Here is a 25,723-nt window from a genome sequence, read left to right on the forward strand (position 1 = left end):
TTCCGAATGACAGTAAGCAAGCAGAGCTCATAGGGTTAAGACTTAACGCAGAAAATATTGTATAAGGAGGTTGCAGATTATTTTCATTATACAGTGATTAATTTACCTTTACCAAAAAACTGACCAAACCATTAAAGCGATGATGAATTATTATGATTCTGCAGGCTAGAGGGGGCCACCTCTTCCTCTTCTCTCAGCCACACGGTCAGGGCTCGGAGGGGTTTGTACGGAGCGGTAACGTTCATGTCATCTTCATCTCCATTCACAGGTTATGGCGCAGGCAGAAATAGCGCAGTGCTGTGCTCTGACCTCTATAAAGATATATTATCACATTGATTGTGGATGATGGACATTAACTTTTATAGCTTAGTATTCTCCCTCAACCTGAAATCTGCTGGATGTGTTTATGCCTAGACGAGGATAATTAACAATTCAGCACATCTAACCTCCACACTGTAATGACTAGCTTGTTAAAAAAGCAAGATATTCCGCTGGATGTTAATAAATGGATGAAATCTGTGTCGCTGATATTATAGAAATGTGACATTAGTGGTCTGCTCTTCATGTACATACTGTATGATGCACAATTTATAGTAGTACGACTGCAGTTTAAGACACATAACACAAAATAGTGAGTGCAGCTCTGAATATGACTGGAGCGTAAGACAAGATGTAACAGAATAATGACTGCAGCTCTGGATGTGAGATAAGACCTGATGTAACTGCAGAATAGAGAGTGCAGCCCTGGATGTGACTGAACTATTTGACATGTAATGGCAGAATAGTGAGTGCAGCTCTGAATGTGTCTGGAGTATGTGACCTGATGTAACAGCAAAATAATGAATGCAGCTCTGGATGTGTCTGTAGTATAAGACCTGATATAAGAGCAGAATAGAGAGTGAAGCCCTGGATGTGACTGGAGGATTTGACCTGATGTAACAGCAGAATAGTGAATGCAGCTCTGGATGTGTCTGGAGTATGTGACATTATATGACAGCACAATAGTGAGTGCAGCTCTAGATGTGTCTGGAGTATGTGACCTGATGTGACAGAAGAATAGTAAGTGCAGCCCTGGATGTGTCTGTAGTATAAGACCTGATATATCAGCAGAATAGAGAGTGAAGCCCTGGATGTGACTAGAGGATTTGACCTGATGTAACAGCAGAATAGTGAATGCAGCTCTGGATGTGTCTGGAGTATGTGACCTGATGTGACAGAAGAATAGTAAGTGCAGCCCTGGATGTGTCTGTAGTATAAGACCTGATATATCAGCAGAATAGAGAGTGAAGCCCTGGATGTGACTAGAGGATTTGACCTGATGTAACAGCAGAATAGTGAATGCAGCTCTGGATGTGTCTGGAGTATGTGACCTGATGTAACAGCAGAATAGTGAATGCAGCTCTGGATGTGTCTGGAGTATGTGACCTGATGTGACAGCACAATAGTGAGTGCAGCTCTGAATGTGTCTGGAGTATGTGACCCGATATGATAGAAGAATAGTGAGTGCAGCTCTGGATGTGTCTGGAGTATGTGACCTGATGTGACAGAAGAATAGTAAGTGCAGCCCTGGATGTGTCTGGAGTATGTGACCTGATGTGACAGCAGAATAGTGAGTACAGCTCTGGATGTGTCTGGAGTATATGACCTGATGTGACAGCATAATAGTGAGTACAGCTCTGAATGTGTCTGGAGTATGTGACCTGATGTGACAGTGTAGGGGATATGAAATATTATGTTTATACCTTTGCTGCCTTTCTCTTTCGTCCCGGTACCGTATGTTATCAGTGTTTGTATATCTGTTAATATATGATGGTATACACGACACAATTTAGTGTATTACCACTCCTATATAATGGTACTACTACATGATCAGGTGTATTACCATATGTTGCTATTTGTTTACATACTCCTTTATTTATAATCTACTGTGTAATATATGTTTTACTAATGTTTCAACTGTATTAATATTTGACTAAGTAGGGAAAGTGTAGTGTCCAATGATGGCCACTAGATAGAGGCACTATAGTACTCATAGTGTATTCAGGAACAAAGTGTAAATAGATGGTTTATTGTAGGAGGGGCTGCTGTATGGTAAGCAAGTGTGTTATGTTAGGTGAGCAGAGAAGGGCCTAGGCACCAAAAGCTTCCACGCAGACAGTCTTCAGTAGCAGCATTTCAGCAGTGGGAAGCTAAGGAGAGGAAGTGGTCCAGAAGACGTACAGGACACAGACTGTTCACCATGTGGCAGGTCATTGCTTGAGCTGAAGCTCTAAGGTCCGGGGCGAAACGGACAAGTGAAACCCAAAACAAAGTGAGTCTACACCAGGTTGATGCTATGGAACTGCCTAAGGTGCTCTTACCCTGTAATGTACATGAGGACATGAAGTGGAGTACAGGGAAAGTACAGGATGTGAACTGTATGGACTTTGAACCTGAAATTGTTTCTGACAAGGATGTGCTCTGAAGTATGCCAAGTAACGTTGCCCGTTTTGAATTGCAATTGGACTGTGACTGAAAGTAACCCTGAAAAGCAGAAGGGAATTCCAGAAGGAGCATAAAACTGGAACACAAGTAAGCTCATAGTGAGATGTGATTTTCATGTAGAGGGAGACTAGGGTCTGCCAGACCCGGTATGCACGGCTACAACTACCCCACTGGTTGTCCCCTACAACAGCAGAATAGTGAGTGCAGCTCTGCATGTGTCTGGAGTATGTGACCTGATTTGACAGCAGAATAGTGAGTGCAGCCCTGGATGTGTCTGTAGTATGTGACCTAATGTGACAGCAGAATAGTGAGTGCATCTGGATATGTCTGGAGTATGTGACCTGATGTGACAGCAGAATAGTTAGTGCAGCACCAAGCCTTCCTATTGGGGCCCTTTGAGTCGTGGCACATCTCAAATGTCCATGAATTTACAAAAATATTTAGAATTGAGAGTCCTCAGTGGTTGATATCTTTTAATGGCTAACTGAAAAGATGGTAACAAATTGCAAGCTTTCGAGAATTCTCCGGTCTCTTCATCAGGCATAGCCTAAAAGAAATTCGGGAAAATCACATATTTATGCACAATACATCACAGAAAAAAACATGGATAAGACAGGTGACATGAAGCAGAATTACCATGAGTGATAAACAGTTATGTCCACAAATATTGGACCAGTTCTTAGATAAGGAATGTTTTGTTGTCCTCTGATTGGGGTCTGGTTCTGTTGTGATGACCCCACATGGTCTGAGGGGCAAATTCCTTAGTTCCTTAGTTGATGTAAAAAGACATAAATCAAGTCGACACATTCATTCCTGCACTAAGACTGTCAAAGGTCATCATCAGTTTCTTTTCCCATATTCTTCTGTCTCTTTGAGATTTGAAGTTACATTTTAGTACAAGTAATTTCATGTCCATAATGTTATGATTGGGGAGACAAAAATGTATTGCCACAGGTAGATCCATTCTTTTTTCTCTTATTGTATGGCAATGAGAGTTCATTCTTGTTCTCAGTTTCTGCCTTGTCTCCCTTACATTCAAACCTGTCCATTTATAATGACCACAGACAAGATAAAGATCCCCAATTCACATCAGGACTACAAGATACCAGGTACTTTCAACTGCGTCACTTCTAATGTGATGTACCTAATTATTTGTACTAAATGTCCAACTGGGGGTCTGTATGTAGGGGAGACAGAGCAGAAACTGAGAACAAAAATGAACTCTCATCGCCATACAATAAGATAAAAAAGAATGGATCTACCTGTGGCAATACATTTTTGTCTCCCCAATCATAACATTGTGGACATGAAATTACTTGTATTAAAAGGTAACTTCAAATCTCAAAGAGACAGACGAATATGGGAATATAACCTGATGATGACCTTTGACAGTATTAGTGCAGGAATGAATGTGTCGCATTGATTTATGTCTTTTTACATCAACTAAGGAACTAAGGAATTCGCCCCTCAGACCATGTGGGGGTCATCACAACAGAACCAGACCCCAATCAGAGAACAATAAAATATTCCTTATCTAAGAACTGGTCCAATATTTATGGACATAACTGTTTATCACTCATGGTAATTCTGCTTCATGTCACCTGTCTTATCCATGTTTTGTTTTGTTTTGTTTTGTTTTTTTCTGTGATGTGTTGTGCATAAATATGTGATTCTTCAGAATTTCTTTTAGTCTATGCTTGATGAAGAGACCTGAGTAGTCTCGAAAGCTTGCAATTTGTTACCATCTTTTCAGTTAGCCATTAAAAGGTATCAACCACTGAGGACTCTCAATTCTAAATATTTTTCTATCTACTGGCTAACACAGTACCAAGATATATATCTTTCCTGTATCATGAATTTACAGGCAGTTGGGAACTCAGCCCTTCATGAATGCAAAAATGTTGAAGACCAGGAGTTATTCAGCATGACAAATATCCATTAATAGGGGAATCCTCAAAATGAGGGCAAATACCATATTGTTCTGATTAGTCTGTAAACCCACGGTACTTATTCTCAGCAGCAATGTGTGACATTTACCTAAACAAGTTCAGACCTTGCTTACTAAAAATTGGCATTTGTCTCAGCAGTTTCCAAGTTACTGCGGCATCTATAAATCCTCATTAGGAAGAGAAAACCTAATGATTTAAGTCAATATGCAATGAGGTGTTTTCTACTAATTTCTTCTAGATTTAGATTCAGGTGCCTGAATGGGAATGCAGACCTCATTAAAAAATATATTTCATGCCACGTCTGGCAGCTTAGTTTAGGCTGATGAGAACTCAAATAGTGAATCGCGCTGCTCTCTGCTGCTATTCAGTCCCAGCAAGGGTGCAGTGGTTCATTTACTAATATGATGTGCAAAGCGCCAATGTTCTGCTTACCGAACCCTCCAGTTGGGCATTAAACTGCCTCATCAAACAGCCTCTATATACTGTTAGGAGGAACTCTATGCCCTATCTGTTTTCTCAAAATAATATAATATTTCTTTATCAGTGTCCTAATTTCTTCTAATGATCCTAAACAGAGATATATCTATAGACCATTTGAACTTTGGATATTTTCAATTTGTATATTTCATGACAATTTTGCATATGCTTTGCATATACATGTAACTATCATGTCCTATTCTGATTTTTGAATATTGTTACTCCTTATGTGTGTATCTATAATCTTAGCCTCAGATGAAGGCCTGAGTGATGGTCAAAACATTGAACTGTTTATATAGAGGACTAGATGGTGGCCCGATTCTAACGCATCGGGTATTCTAGAATATGTATGTAGTTTATTAATGAAGTTTTCAGAATAATGCAATTTATACACAGGATCCGGCCGGCCGTGACAAATTAGCGAAGTGTGGTTCAAATTCAGCGCCAATTCGCGGCCGGACTGCTCCTGTCACTGATTGATCACGCCTGGCCGCGAACAATCAGTAAAGCCAGGGCCTGCTCCAGGTCTTTGAGGGCCCCAATAATAATAATCTTTATTTTTTATACAGCGCTAACATGTTCCGCAGCGCTTTTCATTTTGCACACATTATCATCACTGTCCCCGATGGGGCTCACAATCTAGGCGAAAGAGTCTCAGTGGGCCCCCCTCTTTAACTCATACCACGATTCATGATGTACAGATACAGCAGAGAAATAAAGCACAGCCAAGTAGCATACAGCCCACGTAATATATAACACAGCCCACGTAGTATATAGCACAGACACGTAGTATATAGCCCAGCCACGTAGTATATAGCACAGCCACGTAATATATTGCACAACCACATAATATATTGCACAGCCACGTAGTATATAGCACAGGCACGTAGTATATAGCACAGAGACATAGTATATAACACAGCACATTCAGTATATAACACAGGCCACGTAGTATAGAGCACAGTGATGTAGTATATTGCCCAGCCACATAGTATATTGCACAGCCACGTAGTATATTGCACAGCCACATAATATACTGCACAGCCACGTAATATATTGCACAGCCACGTAATATATTGCACAGCCACATAGTATATAGCACAGCCACGTTGTATATAACACAGCCTATGCAGTATATAACACAGGCCACGTAGTATAGAGCACAGTAATGTAGTATATTGCCCAACCACGTAATATATACCACAGCCACGTAGTATATAGCACAGGGACGTAGTATATAACACAGCCCATGCAGTATCTAACACAGCCCACGTAGTATATAGCAATATGGACACCATATCCCTGTTAAGAAAATAATTAAAATAAAAAATAGTTATATACTCACCTTCCGTCGGCCCCCAGATCCAGGTGAAGCATTTACTGATGCTCCTCGCGACGCTCCAGTCCAAAAAATGCATTGCAGTCTCTCGAGATGATGACGTACGGTTTCGCGAGACCGCTACATCATCATCTCGTGAGACCGCAATGCATGGACCAGAGCGTCGCAAGGAGCAGCGGGAAAGGCGACGGAAGGTGAGAATATAATGATTTTTTATTTTGTTTATTATTTTTAACATTAGATCTTTTTACTATTGATGCTGCATAGGCAGCATCAATAGTAAAAAGTTGGTCACACAGGGTTAATAGCAGCATTAACGTACTGCGTTACACCGTGGTGTAACGAAGCCATTAACCCTGTGTGAGCGCTGACTGGAGGGGGCACTGACAGAGAGTAGTACGAAGGGGCGAATTCGCGGCCTGACTGATTTTTACAGATACATTACAACTGTGTAACATAGGAAACTGTAAATGGTCTTGCAAATAATTAATAGCTGCTGAGTAAAAAAACTGATTGTATACAGACAGCATACAGCTAGCACACGGATGATGAGTTAGAAAAAAATCATCCCACATTTTTAGATGAGAAAGGAACCAATTTTTTATGCGCTAGTGTGAGCCCAGCCTGTAATAATTCATAGCATGAATCTAGGGTCTTTAGAGAGTCAAACTTCAATGAGGTTTGGCATTGACATTTGTAAAGGCTGTAACAGGCCCTAACATTTCCAGGATCTTCTTAAGCAACATCCCCAATCTACTTGAAAGACCCACAGAACATTTTTGTGTGAGGTGGCCAGGGTGGTAGTCAAGGTGAGGGGCTGCTGTTCCGGCACACCCTGGCACTGCGCAAAGAAAAGATAATGTCCTCTCTGTCATGTGGTTTGTATAAAGTGCATATCACTCATTTTTGGATTGGAGCTCTCCTCAGGTTGAACAGTACTGATTCCAAATGTCACTACACATTGATTCACAGACCATTTTTAACATATCAACTTTACTCGACAAGTTCAGTTCAGTCACAGATACCTCACAGTAATTCACATTGATCACAGTTCCTTCCATCTGTGCTGACCCTTGCTCTCCTGGCAATCTTTGTCCCTGAAACGTACCATCCGATGCCGCAACTTCCCGACTTCCCGAGCTACTTCTTGCTTGGGGATCCCCGTCCATTTTCCCCTCTGAGTGTGAAATTAAGGATAGCTCTTCCATACCTTTTCCAGACCATAGGCATTAGACTTTCCGTGATACCCCTCTGAATCTATATTCAAAAAAGGTTGCACTCTATCGTGCTAAAGCATGTCACTGTGAAATATATGACATATGAATAGCAATATGGCTTTTGAATATTAGGGGAAAATGAATGAGATGCTTTGCACAAAATTTGGCCAAATCATGTCTACCCATCAACCAATGTCAAGGTCGTCTCAAGCAACTGATGGGTCCTTAACCAGTGTGAAAATCTCTCTTAGACCAATATCTGAATTCCTGAGTAAATGAGGACACCTCTCTCAGTAATGCCTACATTTGTGGGTAACATAAAACTGACTGACACATCAAAAATACTGGTCAGGGACACATCAGACTCATGAGGCCACCTTGATGTTGGTTGATGGGCAGACATTATTTTGCCAAATTTTGTGTAAAGCATCTCATGTATTTTTCATGTATTTTTCCTAATATTCAAAAGCCATTTTTTGCTATTCACATTTCCTGTATTTCACATTGACATGCTTTACCATGATTGAGTGCAATTATTTTCTTTTATTGTACATGTAAGTAGCTGATTTATGGTATGCACCTGTTCAGACTAGTTTTTAATGTGCAGGTCAGTTTTCCGTTATTTGTGTGCTAGCTTTGACTGAGCACTCCGCCCTTCACCATGTGGTGACTTTAATTACAGCTGGTTCCTGCCAAACGATAAATGTAGGCTTAGAGAGAGGTGTCCACATTCACCCATGCATTCAGACATTAGTCTTAGGGAGGGATTTACACTGATCAGACTCATGAGGCCACCTTGACATTGGTTACCACGATTGAATGCAACCATTTTTGTATTTTATGCAGTTATGGAGGAGTGAGTGGAGATGAGGAGCAATGGAGAGGGGCGAAGGGAGCGAAGGAGAGGTGCGTGAGGAGCGAGGGGAGATGGGGAGCGATGGAAAAAGAAAGGGGAGATGGGGAGCGACGGAGAGGAGCGAGGGGAGACAGGAGCAACGGACAGAAGAGAGGGGAGGCAGGGAGCAATGGACAGAAGAGAGGGGAGACGGGGAGTGACGGACAGACTGGTACCATCAACGGGTGCCATATTGGAATACTCATCACTTGGGTGTTCCATGATGGCGGTCGGCATACTTCCCGTGCGGCACGGTAGATTGTGGGATTCGAGAATGTCCTGACGGAAGTTGATACAGACAATTTAAGGTAACTATATAAATAGATGTGTGTATTAATTTAGGAGTTTGCAGGGAAATTGAGGGATTGCCGACATTGAGCGGGAGCACCATGTGGATTGTTTAGGGGATTGTTTAGGGTGCCAACCTCCATAGTCAGGAAGGCTGACAGATCTATAAGGACCCTCCCTCGTCTGCAATGTTGCCCCAATTGTTTTTTGTTAAAGAGTGGTCTATATATTAACTAACAATTTTAAGCATAAAAATTAAATTTTAACCCCTTAACGACCGCCGATACGCCTTTTGACGACGGCAGTTAAGGGTACTTAAACCACAGCGCCGTTAATTAACGGCTGTTTAATTAACGGCGCTGTGGTTTAAGTACCCTTAACTGCCGCCGTCAAAAGGCGTATCAGCGGAAAAAGTGAATAGCGCCCCCCAGAGTTGAATTTTCTCTGGGGTCTCAGTTGCCGGGGGTAGCCGAGACCCCAGAGAACATGATTCGGGGGGTTTTACCGACCCCGAGTTGCGATCGCCGGTAATTAACCGATTACCCGCGATCGCAATTTTAAAAAAAAAAAAAAAAAACGTGATTTCCCTTTTAATTTCTCTGTCCTCCGATGTGATCGCACATCAGAGGACAGAAAAATGGGGTCCCAGATAGCAGATAGGTCCTCGTGGCTCCCGATGGGCGCCGCCATCTTTTTCCAGCAAAAAAATGGCGGGCGCATGCGCAGTGCACCCGCCGGCTGGCACCGGGAGGATCTTTGGGGTCTCGGCTGCCGGGGTAGCCTAGACCCCAAAGAACATGATCGGGGTCGGTTTTACCGACCCCTGTTTTGCCATCGCCGGTAATTAACTGTTTACCGGCGGTCGCAAAAAAAAAAAAGCGATATGTAATTCTCTGTCCTCTGATGTGATCACATCAGAGGACAGAGAAATAGGGGGATTCAGGGACCCTATTATACTTACTGGTGTCCCTGGGTCCTCCTGCGTCCTCTCCTGCCCACTGGCGTCTTCGTCTGGAAAGAAAATGGCCGGCACATGCGCAGTGTGCCCGCCATCTGTCGCCATCTGCCGGCCCTAAATTTAGGGTTAGGGTTGGGGCTAAATTTAGGGTTAGGGTTGGGGCTAAATTTAGGGTTAGGGTTGGGGCTAAATTTAGGGTTAGGGTTAGGGTTGGGGCTAAATTTAGGGTTAGGGTTAGGGTTGAGGCTAAATTTAGGGTTAGGCTTCTTTCACACTTGCGTCGGTACGGGGCCGTCGCAATGCGTCAGCCCGACATACCGACGCACGTTGTGAAAATTGTGCACAATGTGGGCAACGGATGCAGTTTTTCAACGCATCCGCTGCCCAGTCTATGTCCTGGGGAGGAGAGGGCGGAGTTACAGCCACGCATACGCAGTCGGAAATGGCAGACGCGACATACAAAAAAACGTTACATTGAACTTTTTTTGTGCCGACGGTCCGCCAAAACACAACTGATCCAGTGCACGACGGACGCGACGTGTTGCCATCCGTCGAGATCCATCGGCAATACAAGTCTATGGGCAAAAAACGCATCCTGCAGGCACATTTGCAGGATCCGTTTTTTGTCCAAAATGACGGATTGCGACGGATGCCAAACAACGCAAGTGTGAAAGTAGCCTTAGGGCTAGGGTTAGGGTTGGGGCTAAAGTTAGGGCTAGGGTTAGGGTTGGAGCTCAAGTTAGGGTGAGGGTTGGGGTTGGGGCTAAATTTAGGGTTAGGGCTAGGGTTGCGGCTAAAGTTAGGGCTAGGGTTGCGGCTAAAGTTAGGGTTAGAGTTGGGATTAGGGTTGGCATTAGGGTTACGCTTGGGATTAGGGTTAGGTTTGGGATTAGGGTTACGGTTAGGGTTGGGATTAGGGGTGTATTGGGATTAGGGTTAGGTTTGAGGTTAGGGTTGAGATTATGATTAGGGGTGTGTTGGATTTAGGGTTTTGATTAAGGTTATGGTGAGGGTTGAAATTAGGGTTGTTTTGAGGTTAGGGTTGTGATTATCGTTAGGGTTGTGATTAGGATTATGGATTGGGTTTTGATTAGGGTTAGGGGTGTGTTGGGGTTAGGGTTGGAGTTAGAATTGGGGGGTTTCCACTGTTTAGGTCCATCAGGGGGTCTCCAAACACGACAGCCAATTTTGCGCTCAAAAAGTCAAATGGTGCTCCCTCCCTTCTGAGCTCTGCCGTGCGCCCTAACAGTGGGTTACCCCCACATATGGGGCATCAGCGTACTCGGGATAAATTGATCAACAACTTTTCGGGTCTAATTTCTCCTGTTACCCTTGTGAAAATAAAAACTTGGGGGCTACAAAATCTTTTTGTGGAAAAAAAATATTTTTTATTTTCATGACTCTGCATTATAAACTTCTGTGAAGCACTTGGGCATTCAAAGTTCTCACCACACATCTAGATAAGTTCCTTGGGGAGTCTAGTTTCCAAAATGGGGTCACTTGTGGGGGGTTACTATTGGTTAGGTACATCAGGGGCTCTGCAATCGCAACATAATGCCCACAGACCATTCTATCAAAGTCTGCATTCCAAAACGGCGCTCCTTCCCTTCCGAGCTCTGCCGTGCGCCCAAACAGTGGTTTACCCCCACATAGGGGGTACCAGCATACTCAGGACAAATTGGAAAACAACTGTTGGGGTCCAATTTCTCTTGTTACCCTCGTAAAAAAAATGGGGGGCTAAAAAATCTTTATTGTGAAAAAAAAAATATTTTTTATTTTCACGACTCTGCATTGTAAACTTCTGTGAAGCACTTGGGCATTTAACGTTCTCACCACACATCTAGATAAGTTCCATGGGGGGTCTAGTTTCCAAAATGGGGTCACTTGTGGGGGGTTTCCACTGTTTAGGCACATCAGGGGCTCTCCAAACGCGACATGGCGTCCAATCTCAATTCCAGCCAATTCTACATTGAAAAAGTAAAACGGCACTCCTTCTCTTCCAAGCTCTGCGGTATGCCCAAACAGTGGTTTACCCCACATATGGGGTATTGACTTACACAGGAGAAATTGCACAACAACTTTTGTGGTCTAATTTCTCCTGTTACCCTTGTGAAAATAAAAATTTGGGGGCAAAAAATCATTTTTGTAAAAAAAAATGTGATTTTTATATTTTCACGGCTCTACCTTATAAACTTCTGTGAAGCACCTGGGGGTTTAAAGTGCTCACCACACATCTAGATAAGTTCCTTAAGGGGTCTAGTTTCCAAAATCGTGTCACTTGTGGGGTGTTTCCACTGTTTAGGCACATCAGGGGCTCTCCAAACACGACTTGGCGTCCAATCTCAATTCCAGCCAATTCTACATTGAAAAAGTAAAACGACACTCCTTCTCTTCCAAGCTCTGCGGTGCGCCCAAACAGTGGTTTACCCCCACATATGGGGTATCGACGTACTCAGGAGAAATTGCTCAACAACTTTTGTGGTCTAATTTCTCCTGTTACCCTTGTGAAAATAAGAATTTGTGGGTGAAAAGATCATTTTTGTGTAAACAAATGCGATTTTTTATTTTCACGGCTCTATGTTATAAACTTCTGTGAAGCACTTGGGGGCTCAAAGTGCTCACCACACATCTAGTTAAGTTCCTTAAGGGGTCTAGTTTCCAAAATGGTGTCACTTGTGGGGGGTTTCCACTGTTTAGGCACATCAGGGGCTCTCCAAACACGACTTGGCGTCCAATCTCAATTCCAGCCAATTCTACATTGAAAAAGTAAAACGACACTCCTTCTCTTCCAAGCTCTGCGGTGCACCCAAACAGTGGTTTACCCCCACATATGGGGTATCGACGTACTCAGGAGAAATTGCTCAACAACATTTGTGGTCTAATTTCTCCTGTTACCCTTGTGAAAATAAGAATTTGTGGGCGAAAAGATCATTTTTGTGTAAACAAATGCGATTTTTTATTTTCATGGCTCTATGTTATAAACTTCTGTGAAGCACTTGGGGGCTCAAAGTGCTCACCACACATCTAGATAAGTTTCTTAAGGGGTCTAGTTTCCAAAATGGGGTCACTTGTGTTAGGTTTCCACTGTTTAGGCACATCAGGGGCTCTCTAAACGTGACATGGCATCCAATCTCAATTCCAACCAATTCTGCATTGAAAAAGTCAAACGGCGCTCCTTCACTTCCAAGATCCGTGGTGCGCCAAAACAGTGGTTTACACCACATAGGTGGTATCATCGTATTCAGGAGAAATTGCACAACAAAATTTATGGTTTAATTTCTGTTTTTACACTTGTGAAAATAAAAAAAATGGTTCTGAAATAAAATGTTTGCAAAAAAAAGTTAAATGTTCATTTTTTCCTTCCACATTGTTTCAGTTCCTGTGAAGCACGTAAAGGGTTAATAAACTTCTTGAATGTGGTTTTGAAAACCTTGAGGGGTGCAGTTGTTAGAATGGTGTCACACTTGGGTATTTTCTATCATATAGACCCCTCAAAATGACTTCAAATGTGATGTGGTCCCTAAAAAGAATGGTGTTGTAATAATTAGAAATTGCTGGTCAACTTTTAACCCTTATAACTCCATAACAAAAAAAAATTTTGTTTCCAAAATTGTGCTGATGTAAAGTAGACATGTGGGAAATGTTACTTATTAACTATTTTTCGTGACATATCTCTCTGATTTAAGGGCATAAAAATACATAGTTTGAAAATTGTAAAATTTTAAAAATTTTCGCCTTATTTCCGTTTTTTTCATAAATAATTATCATGAAGTACAATATGCCATGAAAAAACAATCTCAGAATCAGTGGGATCCGTTAAAGGGTTCCAGAGTTATAACCTCATATAGTGACAGTGGTCAGAATTGTAGTAATTGGCTTGGTCATTAAGTACCAAATTGGCTCTGTCACTAATGGGTTAAAGGGCTTTTCTTTGGGCTTTTCGTGCTGTACGAATAGATACATAACCACATTTTTCACATACACAAGTCTTTGACCCATCTTTAATAATATGTTTGAATCTTGAAGGGTCCCAGGGAATTGATTTCTCCCATGCATGTATTCACTGCATGCATGCAATTGTTAACTTCAAGCCTTCTTCTTTTCTATGTGGAAAGAGAGCTTAACCTCTAATTTCAAAAGCAAGAAAATAACAGCCATGACATAGACAAGAAAATCTTATAAACACAAAGTTGGATGTAACTAGATTTTCTTACCTTGATCAGGTCTGTGTTGTATCATGTGTTGTGCTTCATCTCAAGCTCTTCTGCCACACCCCAGGTAACCGGTTGTTGCAGTGATGTTAGCTTCCTTTCGGGGAGGGTGATATCATGCTCAGAGGCAATGGAATTCCCTTTATCAGGTAAGGCACTCACATACAACATATTCCAAATCCAGACCAGGAGGGGGAGCTCAGAACCTGGATTCAGGGGAGCTTCCCTCAAATATGGATATATGTCCTGGCCTGGGGGAGGAGTTAGGCAGTCTAGGAGAGACAGAGAAGGAGAAGGAAGTCTGAGAGAGCAGACAGAGAGACCCAGCAGCCACTTGGGAGCTGCAGCCTCTGGAAGAAGAAACCGGGTACCTGGAGCCCGAGGCTATAGTAACTGTAGGACACTTGACAAAACCGGAGCGCTCAGAACTTTAAGTGAACGACCCGCACCACACCTGAGACGCAGCAGCACCTGAGGAGCCCAGGGCATGATAGAGTCCCTGTAAAATGGCTCAAGCTGCCCGTCATGCAGGTACCTGTCCCAGGACAGGGGAAAAGAGGACTTTGCCAGTAAGCTTCAGGCAGCAGGGACATCAAATAGAACGATGCTAGTTGGAAAGGCTCACGGACCTCAATTGGAAAAGGAATTCTCCCATTGCCTCCGAGCCGGCCGGGCCGCATGACCATCTGTGCCTGGTACCCTGGACTGTGGCCTGCCAACTACAGTAAACCAGGTAAAGAATTTACAACTTGTGTCCTTTACTCATTGACCGGCTAACACCATCATCACCATATACTCTCGGACATCTGGGGACCCTGCTTCACCTGTGGGAAGCGTCACCATCATTGCTGCAATAACATCCCCCAGATGACCCCTTTAAAGCAGTGTCGGTCCCCCTATTGACCGAACACCAAAGGTGGCGTCACGACAGACTTAACCACAATTCCCATTTAAAGATCGTTCCCCTTTTATTGGGCGCCTAGGGCCACGGACCGGCCACCGTAACATCCCCCTTAAGAGAGATTGGACTCGGTGCCGAGTACCCCACTGCCCTGGTGAGGCACTCCACTTCACTATCTAGATGTGATATAATGAGGGAAAGAAAATGGAACTAAGACTAAATGCACAACACAATGGGCTTAGGTTTGAAAGGATCTTCTGAAGCATAGAAATGCAAGCGAGGATGCTACTTGAGCCCAAGACAGTCATTTATTTAAGCTTTCTGATCAAGAAAAAGACTCTTTATTGATATTGCAAATGACAACCAGGACAATTACTAATGGCACATGGTTGTTATTTTTTTTTCTGCTGCTTGGGTATTGTGATCTGTAGTGCTTCCACATATAAACTAAACTATTTCATTTTGTTCTAAAAGGCCTTGGAAACATGATGTCTTTTGACATTGAGACCACGGCAGATTCAGGAAAGGGAAAGCTGGGAAGCCAATGTCTCAGTCTGATTTGCAGGGACAGCTCATCTAATGGAGGCTTGGCATGGTCACATCAAAGTCTTTTACAGTCTAATCTAAGACGCACGTTAGCTCCGAGCTCCGCTCCAGTGCTACAAAACCCAGAAGAAGGCAAATTATCCTGACAGCTCAGAATTAGACCTGCAGCCTCTAACCTGAGCGCTGGCAGACTGGAAAGGATCTTAGGTTATTAGTAGTGATGATCGAATAGTGAAATATTCGGATTCGGGAAATTTGTTCCAAATAATTTCTAATATCGGTGTAATCGTACCAAATAACGAATCCAATGCAAGTCAATGGGAAAACCGAATATTGTTCTGCTGGACCACACAAACATGACTGGGGGCATGGGAAAAAAAGCTGAAATGGATGAGAAAGAGGTAAAAAGAAATGGGAACAGCATAGAGAAGATGCCTGCATGCCTTTCTGACTCACTTATCTGTGAATAATATTGTCAGAGTATTGCGCTGATTTTACGGATTTTTAAAAAGTCCTACCTAACCAACTTCAGATGGGCATGCACATGTATCTTCTTGAGCAGAGGGACCTTATGGGCACTGCATGATTTTAAAACTTTACCGCGTAATTTGTTACCAATAGTTTTCTTGGTGACTGTGTTCCCAGCTGCCTTGAGATCCCTCCGTGTAGTTTTAGACTGATCCCTCATGTATCTCATTATCAAGGATAACCCATGAGGTGAAATTTTGCATGGTGCTCCAGATCGATGTCGAATAATAGTCATTTTGTATTTCTTCCATTTTCTTACTGTTGCACCAACTGTTGTCTCCTTCTTACCCAGCGTCTTACTTATGGTTTTGTAGCCCATTCCAGATTTGTGCAGGTCTATGATCTTGTCCCTGACATCCTTATAAAGCTCTTTGGTCTCCCATACGTAGAGGTTAGAGTCTAATGGATTAATTAAGTCTGTGGACAGGAGTCTTTTATAAAGGTGACTATGTAAGGCAGCTGTCTTTAAAGGGATTCTGTCACCTGAATTTGGAGGGAACAATTTTCAGCCATGGAGGCAGGGTTTTCGGGTGTTTGATTCACCTTTTCCTTACCCGCTGGCTGCATGCTGGCTGCAATATTGGATTGAAGTTCATTCTCTGTCCGCAATAGTACACGCCTGCAACTTCCTCTAGCGCCATGGTGTTAGTCCCTTACTGCTTAAAGCAACAAATAAGGTCCTCAAGGATGTTATCTCTCTCTCTGTCCCCTGGGTAGGATAGGACATAATCCGTATGACTGGTGGTTTGAAGCTGTTTATAGGGATTCTAGTACGCCCCAGCCTCTGGGGGGTGCCACCGTGCCTCCTGGGTATTAGGTCGGACAGGTAACATGGAGTTCAGCTGTCCTGCCGGTCTCTGGTGTAAGTCATAGAGGTTCTGACAACCTCGGTGTTCTGGCTACCAGTTTCTGCACCTCAGAAGGAGGCAGCCTGCTCGGGGCTGATCTCCCCTGATATCTTCTCCTGTGCTTTGCTCTCCTGCACGCTCTCTGCAATCAATTCGGCTTTCTCAATGTCTCTTTCCAGGAACTGCTGCACTGGGGCTACAGAGCTTCGTAAAACATTCTTCTGCCTCAGTCTGATCCAGTCTGTTTCCTGGCAAGTAGGGTTGAGCAAAACGGATCGGACAAATTCAAAAATCACCGACTTTCGGCAAAGTCGGGTTTCATGAAACCCGACCTGATCCTAGTGTGGGATGGGCCATGAGGTCGGCAATCTTCGCACCAAAGTCGCGTTTCGTATGACACTTTCAGCGCCATTTTTCAGCCACTGAAGGAAGACGCAGAGTGTGGGCAGTGTGATGACATAGGTCTCGGTCTCCACCATCTTAGAGAAGGGCATGACAGTGATTGGCTTGCTTTCTGCGGCATCACAGGGGCTATAAAGGGGCGTGCACGCCGACTGCCATCTTACTTCTGATGATCATAGCATAGGGAGAGGTTGCCGCAGCTTCATCAGAAGAAGGGATATAGTTAGGGAGGGAAGATTAAGCCCCGAAACTGCTTGTGCTGTAGCGATTTCCACTGTCCAACACCACCATTTGTTTGCAGGGACAGTGGAGGCTATATTTTTGTGCATCAGCTCTGTAGCTTATTAGGCTGCCTTATAAGGCTCCCTGATAGCTGCATTGCTGTTTGCACGCAGCTGTGCAAACCAACTGCTTTTTTAAAAGCAAAAATCCTGTTGCTCCTTTCTGCATAGTTATCTTGTTTATTTGTCTACACTTTTGTGTGCAGCAGTCCTTTTTATTGCTGCCATACTTGTCCTGAGATCATTGTAGGGAGATTGAAATTGTACTCCTTGTATTTTTTCAAATATCTTCCAGCCACTTTCTGCCACTTACATTGTGTTGTTTTATGCACAGGGCCTGAGGTTTGGTTTAGTCTCCTCCCCTCCTGTATCAGGCCAAAAACATTTGTCAAAAACAAAAACAGTTTTAGGACAGCGTGGCCATCCGGTGAAAGTAGCATAGCCTGAAAAGGTATGCCATAGTAGGAAGAGTGTAGTGTGGGAATTTTTTAACCAAGATCCGAATGATCAGTCAAAAGTTATCTGTAAGAAATGGTCCAAGACCTTTAGCAGAGGGAAGAATCTTTAAAATTTAAATACAACGTGCATGCTTAGACATTTAACTAGCATGCACTTGCATGCCTGGACTAACTACCAAACTTCCCGTACCATTGATACACCTGCTCAAAATGAAGGTAGTCAGCAACGCTACGTTGCTTCCCTCACTGTAAGCCCACCAGTTAGGACACCACCAGCAGCAAATGTGGAGGTATCGTCGCAAGGCCAAAGCAGTCAGGGAATCACAAGGTTATTGGTAGGAAACAATGTATGTAGGCCAACATCGAGAATACCATCACCAACCTTCTCTCAATCCGCCATGTCCACTACCACCACCACCACCGCTAGTTCCACCATATGCACCTCTCCAGTCCACCATATGCACCCTACAAGAGACTCTCATTAGGAAAAGAAAGTACTTATCCTCTCATCCATGTACACAGGGTTTGAATGCCCACATTGCTAGACTAATCTCGTTAGAGATGAAGCCCTACCGGTTGGTTGAAAGTGAAGCCCTGATGGCCTACGCAGTACCACGCTATGACCTACCCAGTCGACACTTCTTTGCGAGAAAAGCCATCCCAACCCTCCACCAGCATGTCAAAGACAATCAGTTAATATGGTGGATGCAGGGTCCACAGGGGACCGCCATAGTGGGACAGTTCTGCCTAGCCCACGGTCTAGGAAACAGTTGGCTGTAGGCATTTGCCACCCCTCCTCCTCCTCCTCCAGAAGCAAAAGCTCGTCCACAGAGCGCAGTCACACGACCACTCCATCCGCAGCTGCCAGTGTTGCACACAAGGTGTCCCATTATCGAACAGCTAGTGGTAAGCGTCAGCAGGCTGTGTTAGAAATGAAGTGTTTGAGCGACAACAGACACACCGCAGAAGTACTGGCCGAGTGCTTGCAGCAACAAACTCAGTCATGGCTGGGCAGAATACATCTTGAGGCAGGCAAGGCAGTCAGTGCTAACAGAAGGAATTTTATGGCTGCCATAGCCCTTTCAGAACTTAAACACATACCTTGCTTGGCTCACACCTTGAACCTGGTGGTGCACTGCTTCCTCAAAAATTATCCGGAGTTACCAGCCCTGCTCCTGAAGGTGCGAAGACTTTGCTCGCACATCCAACGGTTGCCCGTACACTCCAGCCGTATGCTGAACCATCAGCGATCGCTGAATCTTCCCCAGCACCGCCTAATAATCGACGTTGCAACAAGGTGGAACTCCACACTGCACATGGTTCAGAGGCTGTGCGAACAGAGGCGTGCTGTAATTAATTTGTGGGAAGATACACATACATGGGCAGGCAGTTGGATGGCAGACATGGAATTGTCTGGTGTGCAGTGGTCAAAGCTCCAAGACCTCTATCATGTCCTTCAGTGTTTTGAGGAATGCACACAGCTGGTAAGTGCAGACGACGCCATCATAACCATGAGCATCCCACTAATGCGTCTGCTGATGCAAAGTTTGACGCACATTAAGGAGCTGGCGTCTGCAGCCGAGGAGGAGGGAAGCCTGTTATGATCCGATGGTTAGGACAAATAATGGACCTGATTGTTACTGATAATAAGGACGAGCTCTGGGACGTGGGAACTCTGCTGACCGCAATCCCTAAACCTATCAAAACACACTAGAAATAGCCGTGGATTGCGCCTAACGCTCCCTATGCAACTCGGCACAGCCTAAGAAACTAGCTAGCCCTGAAGAAAGAAAAATAAAGCCTACCTTGCCTCAGAGAAATTCCCCAAAGGAAAAGGCAGCCCCCCACATATGATGACTGTGAGTAAAGACGAAAATACAAACACAGAGATGAAATAGATTTAGCAAAGTGAGGCCCGACTTACTGAACAGACCGAGGATAGAAAAGGTTACTTTGCGGTCAGCACAAAAACCTACAAAAGACGACGCAGAGAGTGCAGGGAAAAATATCTTCCGCACCGACTCACCGTGCGGGAGGCGCCCCTCTGCGTCCCAGAGCTTCCAGCAAGCAAGGCAATATTGACAAAAGCAAGCTGGACAGAAAAAATAGCAAACAAGCAAAATAGCACAGAGGAAGTTAGCTTCTGCTGGAGCAACAGGAACTCAGAAGTATCCAGGAGCGAACTAGAGCCATAGTACAACATTGACAGCTGGCATGGGGCAAAGATCTAAGTGGAGTTAAATAGAGCAGCCCACTAACGAATTAGCCTCGTCACCTGTGGAAGGAAACTCAGAAACACCCACAGGCACCAGAGAAAGTCCATGGGCAGAACCAGCCGAAGTACCATTCATGACCACAGGAGGGAGCCTGACAACAGAATTCACAACAGAAGCCTTGATGACAGTCAACCATTGTTTGGTCAGGGAACTCTCCTGGACGAGGTGGCGGACGAAGAGGAGGAGGAAAAGGATGATGGGGATGAATATTTATTGGAGGAGGATGCTTCACAGGGGGCAATGGAAACTGGTGGTGTTGCAAGGTCAGGTACAGGGTTTTTGCGGGCCACAAATGATGTTGATTTGCAAGAAAGTGCTCCTCAACCCAGCACAAGCAGTGAATTGACACCTGGAACATTGGCCCACATGGCTGAGTATGCCTTGCGTATCCGAAAAAGGGACCCCCGCATTATCAAAATGATGACCGATGACGATTACTGGTTGGCCTGCCTCCTGGATCCACGATATAAAGGAAAATTACAAAATATCATGCCACATGAGAACCTTGAGCAAATATTGGCTACCAAACAAGCAACTCTTGTAGACCGTTTGGTTCAGGCATTCCCAGCACAAAGCGGCGGTGATAGTTCTCACACGAGCCGTAGGGGGCAACATGGCAGAGGTGTTAGAGGTGCCCAAATCCGAAGTGGTGTTGGACAGAGGGGTTTTATGACCAGGTTGTGGAGTGATTTTGCAATGACCGCTGACTAGGGTTGAGCGACCTTGACTTTTTTAGAGTCGAGTCGGGTTTCGCGAAACCCAACTATCTCAAAAGTCGAGTCGAGTGGAATCAGCCGATTATCGCGAAAAGTCGGGGATCGACCGAAACACGAAACCCAATGCAAGTCAATGGGGGAGCATAGTCGGCAGTGAGTGGAGGCCAGGAAAACACCTACAGTGCCCATTTTAATGGCAAAAAACATACATTCTTGTTACTGAAGCTTGTCAATCTAAATTTACCTTATAATAATAGTAAGGCATTGGAAATTGGGGGTCATTTGGCTAAAGTTGTGGGGGTAGGGCTGGTTCAAGTAATTAGTGGGCCCAGGAAATCTGGACCATGTCACGGCAGTGGAGCAGGGAGAGGTAAGTATTTCAACTTTGCAAGTGCTGTGATCCTGAGCAAGCAGGGGGGGCCCACTCGTTGGCATTGGCACTGGCACAGGGCCCCTCAAAGTACGGCGGTGTGTTTGCACGGTGGGGGTGCCTCCCACCGGCAGCGACACTTTTGCATACTATGAGGGGCCCTGTGCCAGTGACGTCGCCAACGAGTATTCCTCCCCCCACCTGATGAAGGAACCTGCACCTTCATCTGCACCTTCCTCTTTGTCCCCGTGTAAGGTGGTATGGTATGCGGGAAGGGGAACCTGACTTTCAGCAGGGTCACAATCTTGCAGTGTAGCGTGCACGGGGAATGTTGCGTTATAGGTCAATGTACCAGCAGATTCATCTATCACTGGCTGGGCAATGGGCAGGATGAAGGGGAAACATGGGCCCAAAGAATAAAGTGGGCTAAATGCAGTTCAAAATTGGTAACAGGAGTAACCAGGGGGCATTGCTTTGTTCAGTGGAGGACAACTGGAATGAGAGGCTGACACAGAGAGTAGGCCCAAATCAGTAAGTAGTCTAAATGCAGTTCAAAATTGGCAACAGTAGTAAACAGGCGGCACAGCTTTGTTCACTGGAGGAGAACAGCAAGGAGCGGCAGACACCGATAGAAGGCCCCAACCCAACTAGTAGGCCCACTGCAGTTTTAAGATTCCGATAGGCTGAAAACCAGATAATTGTAGGTCATTTTTTGTAAAGAGGACAGCTGTATTGAGTGGCGCAGCCAGACACTACAAGTAGGCCTTACACCACAAAGTTGGCTCGACGTAGGTTTAAAAAAGGTTACATGGGTACACGGTCTGCATTGGTGTGCTCAGTGGAGGACAATTGGAAGGAGGGACCGCAGAAAGACTTAGTAGGCGTAAAATAACAATATAGGCTCTATGCAGCTTTGATTATGTTAATTGAAAATGAATACAACGGGGTAATAGTAGTATATATGTAGTCATAAATTACCCGAAAAGAACAAATTTTATTAAATATAGATCTAAAAAGCCAACAACCTGTGGCTCACCCAAAACGAAAAACAACACACCGTGAACAAACTAAAGTGGGGAGAGGAATAAACCCTAGTTTATGTCTATGCTGAACAGCTGCCTATCTGCGGGGGTAGGCACCCTAGGGGAAGTGTTATGGCGCCCCCGCTCCGCGATGGCTGACCCTGGGGTCCCTAAATGAGCCCTGATGTACCCACAGGGTCCCGCTACCCAGACAAAATTGTACTAAAGGTACCCCTATCAGCTACACATAGACCAATCCTAGCACTAGGGAGCCCTAAACCCCACACAGTGAATATTAAAAACAACAGGAGAACATGTGACTGAAGGCGTCTCGGTAGCAGAAATTATAGCTTATCTCTGATTTTGGATATGCTTAGGCAAAAAATATCTACAATAGATTTAGATGGTATCTTTGGCTCTAGCTCTAATGCATAGCTCACTGCTGAGCTTGATTAACAAAAATCAATAGACATACAAAGATCCACCATGAACTCCTGATTGTATTTAGTCAATTGTAACTCAGCTCTTTTGTAAGATTAACTAGCGTATCTGTCCACGTTTGCATAGGGTGCAGCCCCAGTGCCCATCACAAACTTCATATAATTTTGCATACACTGAATGGTGAACCGCACAAATCAGAGCTAGTACATTATCAGATAAATGGTGTAATGCAAGAGCTAGAGCGCATTAAGCCTTTAAAGTTTGATACTCATCATTCAGATGAACTACTGCCCGCCTGTTGTCTGCTTATAGCCTCTACGCGTTTCGCCTCGCTGGCTCATCAGGAGGCTCGATTCCTGCTCATGTTTCTCGATGCAATAAGATAAAGTTATGTGGCAACCTGGAGAACACCTTGGAGCGGCAGACACCGTCTCTACGACCCAGACCCAACTTGTAGGCCTAATGCAGTGTTTTTTCAACAACTACTTAAGACGAGCATGAAGATTGAAGCAATGGAGAGGCAACCTGGAGAACACCTTGGAGCGGCAGATACCGTCTCTACGACCCAGACCCAACTTGTAGGCCTAATGTAGTGTTGTTTCAACAACTACTTAACACGAGCATGAAGATTGAAGCTATGGAGAGGCAACCTGGAGAACACCTTGGAGCGGAAGACACCGTCTCTACGACCCAGAGCCAACTTGTAGGCCTAATGCAGTGTTGTTTCAACAACTACTAAATGAGAGCTAAAAGATCAAAGCTATGGAGAGGCAACCTGGAGAACTGTTGTGAGTTCTGTTGTCGGGCTCCCTCCTGTGGTCATGAATGGTACTTCGGCTGGTTCTGTCCATGGACTTCCTCTGGTGGGTGTTTCTGAGTTTCACAGGTGACGAGGTTAATTCGTTAGCTGCTGCTCTATTTAACTCCACTTAGATCTTTGCTCCATGTCACCTGTCAATGTTCCAGTATTGGTCTGTTCACTCCTGGATCGTTCTTGTGACCTGTCTTCCCATCAGAAGCTAAGTTCCAGCTTGTATTTCTTGGGTTTGCTATTTTTCTGTCCAACTTGCTATTTAATTTGTTGTCTTGCTTGCTGGAAGCTCTGGGACGCAGAGGGAGCGCCTCCGCACCGTGAGTCGGTGCGGAGGGTCTTTTTGCGCCCTCTGCGTGGTCTTTTTGTAGGTTTTTGTGCTGACCGCAAGTAACCTTTCCTATCCTCGGTCTGTTCAGTAAGTCGGGCCTCACTTTGCTAAATCTATTTCATCTCTGTGTTTGTATTTTCATCTTTACTCACAGTCATTATATGTGGGGGGCTGCCTTTTCCTTTGGGGAATTTCTCTAAGGCAAGGTAGGCTTTATTTTTCTATCTTCAGGGCTAGCTAGTTTCTTAGGCTGTGCCGAGTTGCATAGGGAGCGTTAGGCGCAATCCACGGCTATTTCTAGTGTGTTTGATAGGTTTAGGGATTGCAGTCAGCAGAGTTCCCACGTCCCAGAGCTCGTCCTTATTATCAGTAACTATCAGGTCATTCCGTGTGCTCTTAACCACCAGGTCCATTATTGTCCTGACCACCAGGTCATAACAGTACAGGTGGTCCAAAGTACTAATGCATCTCAATAGAGGGATAAGAGAAGTTCTGAGACCATTTTTTTTTCTTTGCAGTGTGTTTTGTCTCTATTTTCCCCTTTACCTCTGGGTGGTTCAGGACACTGGTATAAACATGGACATTCAAGGTCTGTCCTCTTGGATGGATAATCTCACTACAAGGATACAAAACATTCAAGATTTTGTGGTTCAGAATCCGATGTCAGAGCCTAGGATTCCAATTCCTGATTTGTTTTTTGGTGATAGATCTAAGTTCTTGAATTTCAAAAATAATTGTAAATTGTTTCTTGCCTTGAAACCTCGCTCTTCAGGTGACCCTGTTCAACAAGTAAAGATCATTATTTCTTTGTTACGTGGTGACCCTCAAGACTGGCAATTTTCCCTTGCGCCAGGAGATCCGGCATTGCGTGATGTTGATGCGTTTTTCCTGGCGCTTGGATTGCTTTATGACGAACCTAATTCAGTGGATCAGGCAGAGAAAATCTTGCTGGCTCTGTGTCAGGGTCAGGATGAGGTAGAGATATATTGTCAGAAGTTTAGGAAGTGGTCTGTGCTCACTCAGTGGAATGAATGTGCCCTGGCAGCAATCTTCAGAAAGGGTCTCTCTGAAGCCCTTAAGGATGTCATGGTGGGGTTTCCCATGCCTGCTGGTCTGAATGAGTCTATGTCCTTGGCCATTCAGATCGATCGACGCTTGCGTGAGCGTAAAGCTGTGCACCATTTGGCGGTACTATCTGAGCATGGCCCTGAGCCTATGCAATGTGATAGGACATTGACCAGAGCTGAACGGCAAAAACACAGACGTCGGAATGGGCTATGTTTTTACTGTGGTGATTCCACTCATGCTATCTCCGATTGTCCTAAGCGCACTAAGCGGTTCGCTAGGTCTGCCACCATTGGTACGGTACAGTCTAAATTTCTATGGTCTGTTACTCTGATTTGCTCTTTGTCATCCTATTCTGTTATGGCATTTGTGGATTCAGGCGCTGCCCTGAATTTGATGGACTTGGAGTATGCTAGGCGCTGTGGTTTTTTCTTGGAGCCCTTGCAGTATCCTATTCCATTGAGAGGAATTGATGCTACGCCTTTGGCCAAGAATAAGCCTCAGTATTGGACCCAATTGACCATGTGCATGGCTCCTGCACATCAGGAGGATATCCGCTTTCTGGTGTTGCATAATCTGCATGATGTGGTCGTTTTGGGGTTGCCATGGCTACAGGTTCATAATCCAGTATTGGACTGGAAATCTATGTCTGTGTCCAGCTGGGGTTGCCAGGGGGTACATGGTGATGTTCCATTTTTGTCTATTTCGTCTTCCACTCCTTCTGAAGTTCCAGAGTTTTTGTCGGATTATCGGGATGTATTTGATGAGCCCAAAGCCAGTGCCCTACCTCCTCATAGGGATTGCGATTGTGCAATTAATTTGATTCCTGGTAGTAAGTTTCCTAAGGGCCGATTGTTCAATTTATCTGTGCCAGAACACGCCGCTATGTGGAGTTATATAAAGGAATCC

The 25,723-nt window shown here is 44.5% G+C and overlaps 1 protein-coding gene across 1 annotated transcript in view; it reads left to right on the plus strand.

Annotated features, from left to right (window-relative positions):
- LOC138669768 (contactin-associated protein-like 5) overlaps positions 1–25,723 on the plus strand; it is a 1,597,333-nt gene that overhangs the window by 854,192 nt on the left and 717,418 nt on the right. The window lies entirely within an intron of this gene.

Source organism: Ranitomeya imitator, chromosome 3, assembly GCF_032444005.1.
Source record: "Ranitomeya imitator isolate aRanImi1 chromosome 3, aRanImi1.pri, whole genome shotgun sequence".
NCBI classification, from domain to species: Eukaryota; Metazoa; Chordata; class Amphibia; order Anura; family Dendrobatidae; genus Ranitomeya; species Ranitomeya imitator.